This window comes from Trachurus japonicus, chromosome 11 (assembly GCF_045865225.1).
Source record: "Trachurus japonicus isolate A0001 chromosome 11, Traja_1.0".
Lineage (NCBI taxonomy): Eukaryota > Metazoa > Chordata > Actinopteri > Carangiformes > Carangidae > Trachurus > Trachurus japonicus.
Window position 1 is genome coordinate 14,749,997 of NC_140917.1, and position 7,851 is coordinate 14,757,847.

Sequence of the window (7,851 nt, forward strand, 5' to 3'; positions counted from 1 at the left end):
AAGAGAGAGATTTGTATTGTGAAGGGAAGAAAAGGGAAAAAGGATTAGAGATGAAGAGAGGAGTGAAAGAGTAGGAAAAAATTGTGAAAGAGGTGTTAAAGTATTCATTAGGAATGAATGGAAAGATTTCAGATGGGTAGTTATGACGCAAAGTCAAACTACGTCAACGGAAAACCTGACGAAAAAGACGTCACACTGACACTGACTGACAGGTGCCCTCTGGGTAGTGAGGTGACGGAGTGACCACAGCGGGGGAAAATTAGATGAGAAAAGTAACTTGTAATAGAGATTCAGGGACAAAAAGACAGGAAAGGAGAGAGAGGGGGGAGGAAAAGTTACCAAAGAGAAAGTAATGGTGAGAAAAGTGAGCAGAAAAAGAAAGAAAGAAAAGTGTAGAACAGGTCAAACAGTGAGTGATCTGCTAGAGAAATGTTTACGCAACTGTCACTGTCACCTGTCAGAAGAGACTGAATGTTTAATGGTTCCCTCATCCTGCACTTGGAAGGTGTGAACATAAAATCTACACAGAAAAGCCTTCACACATTATTAATTAATGGAGCTCCTACATCCCTCTTATGAAATCTTGGTCCTAATGTCACAATCTATCCACCTTTTTCAGAAACGTCAAAAACGTAAGCCAGGTTTGCTCTTCCGGTGGAATTTTATGTTTACGTTTCCATGGTTTCGGTAGTCGCGGTAAATGCATGGATTTTTTTTTTTTTCAATGAAACTCTATAAAACACATGGATCATCATGCCAGCTTTTAACAAAGGATATCACACAAATTGACATCCGTGTTAAAAGCCAGCGTTAATAGATCCGTGCGTTTACCGCAACTATGACAACGACTGAAAACCATGGAAACGTAAACGTACAATTCCACAGGAAATGCAAAACCAGCTTCTGGTTTTGACCATAGATGACGTTCGGAAACTTGTGGATAGCAGCAAATCCTCCAAACTGAAGAACACAATATGTTGTATGTTATTTGTCCATAAACTCAGATGTGTTAACCAGGGGTCGCGTTAACCGGATATTTTCCGTCATTGACCGTTTTTTTAAAACGGTGACGGAAAGATTTTGAGGCCACCCGTCATTTTGACAGATTGCAATTCACAGCCATGGCTGTCTGGCCATGTGCATTTGTTTACAATGAAGCCGGCGGATAATCAATAAATGGAGTGGTGGATAACGATATAAAACATATACAATGTCACAAAGTCACTACGGTGAGAATTAGATAAAAAAAAAAAAAAAAAAAAAACTCACAGCTGGCTGGTGCGCTCAGTAGAAAACGCAGTAGTACCTCCTCTAGGCCTGTGTGGAGCGTGTGTGGCGCTGTAGCGCTGCCACACATAAACACCAACAACAGAGAAGAAGACAGAAAGCTTCCCCGCAGTATTCAAACTCCTTCAAGTGGATTAAATGTTGACTGGGAGTCGTGTCAGTGCAAATATGACGGTGGATAATGATTTAACGGGCGAGATTCAGCTGCAGTGTCCGAGGGGCCGACAGTAGTCAGCTGTTAAGTTACGTAGCTGTAGCTACACAGCGGTGTGTCTCGGTACAGGTAGAGCGGTGGGGGCAGGACATCACCGTTTCACACACTCGCCACGCACAACTCTTCTAACGGTAACGTTAAGCCTTCTTTTAATGTATTTTGCCCGCCGTGGCATTGTTTATAACACTTAAAGCTGAGTGGGGTTTTGTCCTGTCTGAATTTGTGCTGCATCTGGCTGTGTGGTCTATAGCTTCAGTTGTTTCAGTGATGCGCAGTGGCTGCGTGTGTGCGTAAAAGAGAGATGAGAGGCACAGAGAGAGAGAGAGAGCTAACGCCAGTGCACTATGCGGTGCCTATGTGAAAACGTGCTCCTTTGGATGTTTTGGTATAACACATGGGTTAGCATGTTGATTGTTGACAGAAAACTGATGTCATCATCAGGTATTTACGTTGTATTTAGATGTTGAGTGGCAGAAAGTGACCCCGCATTCACTGACTGACCCACGGTTAGATGTGCTCTGACGCAGACTCTGCTCCGGAGCATTCTCTGTTCAATTTGTTTGGACTTGATATGAATTAAACATGAATTAAAATTGAATGCTATTGAATATGGCATTATTATAATTTTTAAAAAATTAAAGTGACCGGTAAAAATAGATTATGACGGAATTTTTATGACCCCGTCAGTCAAAATGACCGGCGACGAAAAAGTCTAGCGCAACCTCTGGTGTTAACTGATCTGTTCTACGTCTTTAGGTTGGAGTTGGTTGGACAAATGTGTGTCCAGCACAGATAAAGATGCTTTATTTTGCGTTTTACGCTTTAAGCTATAAGCCATAAGAGCGATGACGTGTGCACCAGTTGGCAGACCAATCAGAATATGAAGAAGAACAAGCTCGGGAACCCTTTAACCTTTAATGAGTATGTTTGTCAGTTGTACCATTGTACTGTGGTTATCCACAGATCTCACTCATGAGGAATGCTTCAGTCTAATAAGAGAGTGTGTTCACCGTTACCTACAGTACAGGATCTGACCTCAGACAAGGTCAGATGGCAGATAGAGGCTGATAATGATCAAAATAAGACAGATTGAGGTCCATTCTGTGGACGGGGAACAAAATGGAAAAGGAGAGGAAGACAAAAGGGCATTTCAATTAAATGAAGATGAAAAAAGTACAGTGACCTACGACAGCAAGGTGGAGAGAGTGAGAGTGAGAGAGCGGGAGGACGAGCTTTAGCCAAGCTTTTCTCTTATATGTCCTAATTTGTTTGGTAAGAAAAGAGGACAGAGGGAAATGATATAAGAGAGATGAGCATCGGGCTGCGTAATGAGAACAACACATCATCATCAGCTCACCTCACATCACTTCCCTCAGCCACCTGAGGACACGACACACACACAGAAACTCATGAAATGCCATCTGTTCGGCTGCCTGGTGTCAACACTCTGCTCTGGGTCCAGCTCTGCCCTCGAGCACGCACACACACACACACACACACACACACCACACCCACACACACACATACATACATATACACACACACACACGTATGCTGCCAACCCTAGGTTGTGTCTGAACCCTAACCCAGCTCATTGACAGGTGGTGTTTGTCTATTAGAGGTGGGAAAGGTGGCTTACTCACATGCAATATCAATTGTGGCCAAAATCTGCAGGGAAAATGTGAATCTGCTGCCATATTATGTTTGTGTTCATTAACTTTTGATCATGAATTTATCTTTAATCAGCGGCTAAAGACTCTCCCATGTCATTTGAATATGCAAATGCTAGCAGTTTCTGTTAAAGGTCCTCCAAAGCTAAGAGGAGGCTTGATCGACTGCTTGCAATGTTTGATTATTAGCGCTTGGTAATTTCAATGTAGTGGATAAATTCAAAATATGTCCTGATAGTAAAGGCATCACCAGAGTTTTAGGAATCTGTTTTATAGAACAAGCCCGTCACCAACACAGCAGTGTTCATGTGACTCCTTGTGATGTGGGAAGTTTCACTAAAGATGTATTTCCCCGATAAACTTCTGAGGTTGTTAATACCTGGTTGAGGCCCAAAGACATAAACTGAAGAAGCATCCCTCCAGTAGGGTACTTCAACCATTGGGCTCGTCCGGGATTTGAACCCGGGACCTCTCACACCCAAAGCGAGAATCATACCCCTAGACCAACGAGCCATGTGAATGTTGGTTTGATTTCAAGAAAAATCTCACATTCAGAGCTCTATATAACCATATTAAGAAAATCCTGACCCATAAGGTGCTTTGACACATTTACAGTGATTTAACCTGGTTTCAGTGTGTCCCTATTGGGCCATTGACTAATTCACAATTTTTGTATTACAACAAGCCAGTGGACCGCTTGTACCCAAAGCGTCCATAGACCAACAAGCCACTGAAACTTGTATCTTATCTTACATCTGAAATTCCTAACTGATATACTGTTAGCCTTTTTTTACTAAAGACACATTTTCACTCCAGACATAAGAGTCTGGAGCTTCTTTTGATGGACTGTTTTTGTCAGTCTGCATAGTTTCTGTTAGAGGCACATTATAGGACTCCTACAAGGGCCTTCGGCATTCCAAATGAAGGGCTCGTCCGGGATTTGAACCCGGGACCTCTCGCACCCAAAGCGAGAATCATACCCCTAGACCAACGAGCCACAAGGAAATTTGGGAACAGCTGGATGTTTGAGGGCTCTTTCAAAGGCCTTCACTCTTAAACAATGGGCTTGTCTAGGAATTGAACCTATAAACTCTCACTCCCAAAGCACTTAGACTGAAGACAAATTCAGTCTTCAAACATGGGAAACAGGTCAGAGAGAGTTTTTCATAGACCAACAAGCCACTGAAACACACACTCTGTTCTGTTGGTACAGATGTTTCTTCTGCTTCTAATTTGTCGCTAAAGACCTCTACCATATCTATCCAAACCGTGGGCTTGTCCAGGAGTTGAACCCCGGACCTCTCGCACCCGAAGCGAGAATCATATCCCTAGACCAACGAGCCACTGTAGCGTGAACTTTAACTTCAGAGAAAATGACAAATTCTGAGCTAAACTTTTCAAACACAGCACGTACCTTTCACAATGAAGCAGAGTGGAGTTCCCTTTAAAGACACTTTTTGCAAACTGTGAGCTTTTTGAAACAGGGAACTCTGATACATATACACTTTCTCTCTTTACATCATTTTTGAGGTAGAGCTGTATCATTTCAAACAAGGGGCTCGTCCGGGATTTGAACCCGGGATCTCTCGCACCCAAAGCGAGAATCATACCCCTAGACCAACGAGCCGTGTGAATCTGGGTTTGATTTCAATAAAAATCTCACATTCAGCGCTCTAGACATTAACTAAACCTTAACCCATAAGGTGCTTTGACACATTTACAGTTGTTTAACCTGGTTTCAGTATGTCCCTATTGGGCCATTGACTAATTCACAATTTTTGTATTACAACAAGCCAGTGGACTGCTTGTACCCAAAGCGTCCATAGACCAACAAGCCACTGAAACTTGTATCTTATCTTACATCTGAAATTCCTAACTGATATATTGTTAGCCTTTTTTTTTTTTACTAAAGACACATTTTCACTCCAGACATAAGAGTCTGGAGCTTCTTTTGATGGACTGTTTTTGTCAGTCTGCATAGTTTCTGTTAGAGGCACATTATAGGACTCCTACAAGGGCCCTCGGCATTCCAAATGAAGGGCTCGTCCGGGATTTGAACCCGGGACCTCTCGCACCCAAAGCGAGAATCATACCCCTAGACCAACAAGCCACAAGGAAACTTAGGAACGGCTGTATGTTTGAGGGCTCTTTCAAAGGCCGTCACTCTTAAACAATGGGCTTGTCTAGGAATTGAACCTATAAACTCTCACTACCAAAGCACTTAGACTGAAGACAAATTCAGTTTTCAAACATGAGAAACAGGTCAAAGAGAGTTTCTGATAGATATGGCCCTTGTAAGACTCGAGCATTATTTGCTGTTCTAAACAATGGGCTCGTTCAGGATTTGAACCCGGGACCTCTCGCACCCTAAGCGAGAATCATACCCCTAGACAAACGAGCCGAGTGAATGTGGGTTTGATTTCAAGAAAAATCTCACATTCAGCGCTCTAGACATTAAGTAAACCCTTACCCATAAGGTGCTTTGACACATTTGTTTAACCTGGTTTCAGTGTGTCCCTATTGGGCCATTGACTAATTCACAATTTTTGTATTACAACAAGCCAGGGGACCTCTTGTACCCAAAGCTTTCATAGACCAACAAGCCACTGAAACTTGTATCTTATCTTAGATCTGAAATTCCTAACTGATATATTGTTAGCCTTTTTTTTTTACTAAAGACACATTTACACTCCAAACACAAGAGTCTGGAGCTTTTTTTGATGGACTCATTTTGTCAGTCTGCATAGTCTCTGTTAGAGGACCCCTACAAAGGCCCTCACCATTCCAAATGGGATTTGAACCCGGGACCTCTCGCACCCAAAGCGAGAATCATACCCCTAGACCAACGAGCCACAAGGAAACATTGTCAAGAAGAATCTCAAATTCCTAGCTCATATACATTGTAAATGGCCAAAGAGCTTGTACAGATTTTTCTGAGGGACTTTGAAACAGCTGTGGGCTCTTTCAAAGGCCTTTACTCCTAAACAATGGGCTTGTCTTGGAATTGAACTCTAAAACTCTCGCTCCCAAAGCACTTAGACGGAAGACAAATTCAGTCTTCGAACATGGGAAACAGGTCAATGAGAGTTTCTGATAGATATGGCCCTTGTAGGACTCAAACGCCTCCACTATTCTAAATTCAGATGTTTCTTCTGCTTCTAATTTGTCGCTAAAGACCTCTACCATATCTATCCAAACAACGGGCTCCTCCGGGAGTTGAACCCGGGACCTCTCGCACCCGAAGCGAGAATCGTACCCCTAGACCAACGAGCCACTGTAGCATGAACTTTAACTCAACAGAAATTGATAAGTTCTGAGCTAAACTTTTAAAATGCAGCACAAATCCTTCACAATGAAGCTGTGGTTCCCTTTAAAGACACTTTGCAAACTGTGAGCTTTTTGAAACAGGGAGCTCTGATATACATACAAATACTTTTAATCTCTTTGTGTCATTTGTAAGGTAGAGCTGTATTACTGATATCCTCCAAAGAATGGGCTCGTCCGGGATTTGAACCCGGGACCTCTCGCACCCGAAGCGAGAATCATACCCCTAGACCAACGAGCCACTGGTATGTGATAAATTATCAGAGACAGAATCTAATACATCTTTTTGATTGACAGTGTTTGTTGTATCTTCGTAATATTTGTTCATACATAAGCAAATCAACTCCTGCGGAGGTTGAAATTAAAGTATCGAACCTGAGAGTTTTAACCAGCTTTCGTCTCAAAATGATGTGTCCATGAACCGCAATGGGGCTTGTGTGTGTGTGTGTGTGTGTGTGTGTGTGTGTGTGTGTCGGTGTGTGTGTGGGTTTCTAGCCCAACTTCAAGGACACACAGTCGGTTGATCCTATTGACAGTCTCTGAGAGTGAGAGACACGGAGAGGGGAGATGGAGCAGGGTTAATGGCTGATTCATCTTGTCTTTGAAGTGCTCTTCATTCAGTTCATATAAAGAAGCTCCTCTCAGATGAAAGTGGAGTTGAGCTTGAGAGGAAAGAAGGAGAGTGAAGTTGAGAGACGGTGGGGGATTTTTGATGGGGACATCCATTTGACGGGGGGTCATAGTTTATTTCCATCTGTGGCCTGTCACTCAAGCCTTCATTTCCTGTACGCCTGTTTACCTGCCTCACCTGTCTGCAGGTTATTTTCTCTGCTTATACAAATTTTATTCATTTTAGAGGGATGACAGGCTGGGCACAATAATAAAAAAAAAGAATAGGATGTGTATGCGGTTTGATTTCCTGCCATTTCTGTCTGTCTGTCTGTCTCGCTGCTTGTCTGTCTGTCTGTCCAGTCTCTATCATCCCGTTTCCCTCTCTGCGATGACCGGCCCAACACTAACTGTCCTTGCATGCCAAACAGAAACATTACACAGCTGCTCCCTGCCATGCTGGCAAACATCTCCTATACTCAGGTTTTAATTTCTCTGCTAGATACCGCAGGCATGAAAGTGCAAATTTGTTTGTGTATGTGTGTAAGAGAGACGGAGAGAGAGACCAATCCTGTGTTGGCTTTATAGGCCAGAACATTTTTTAGCCAAACACCCTCCAGCTTCTAACATGCTTCAATCACAAATAAAACAGCATTTCAACACCCTAATGCTGAAAACTGCTGCTATTGTGTCTACTTTAGGCCATCATCACCAATGAGTGGATCCAGAATCATTTGAAGCTCAGGT

The 7,851-nt window shown here is 42.8% G+C and overlaps 5 non-coding genes across 5 annotated transcripts; all 5 read right to left on the reverse strand.

Moving 5' to 3' along the window:
• Nucleotides 1–3,612: 3,612 nt before the first annotated feature.
• Nucleotides 3,613–3,684, reverse strand: trnap-ugg (transfer RNA proline (anticodon UGG)). The gene has a single exon. It is a non-coding gene; the product is annotated as a tRNA-Pro (tRNA).
• Nucleotides 3,685–4,096: 412 nt separating this feature from the next.
• trnap-ugg (transfer RNA proline (anticodon UGG)) lies at nucleotides 4,097–4,168 on the reverse strand. Its single transcript has one exon. It is a non-coding gene; the product is annotated as a tRNA-Pro (tRNA).
• Nucleotides 4,169–4,726: 558 nt separating this feature from the next.
• Nucleotides 4,727–4,798, reverse strand: trnap-ugg (transfer RNA proline (anticodon UGG)). The gene has a single exon. It is a non-coding gene; the product is annotated as a tRNA-Pro (tRNA).
• Nucleotides 4,799–5,209: 411 nt separating this feature from the next.
• Nucleotides 5,210–5,281, reverse strand: trnap-ugg (transfer RNA proline (anticodon UGG)). The gene has a single exon. It is a non-coding gene; the product is annotated as a tRNA-Pro (tRNA).
• Nucleotides 5,282–6,664: 1,383 nt separating this feature from the next.
• On the reverse strand, nucleotides 6,665–6,736 carry trnap-cgg (transfer RNA proline (anticodon CGG)). Its single transcript has one exon. It is a non-coding gene; the product is annotated as a tRNA-Pro (tRNA).
• Nucleotides 6,737–7,851: the final 1,115 nt, after the last annotated feature.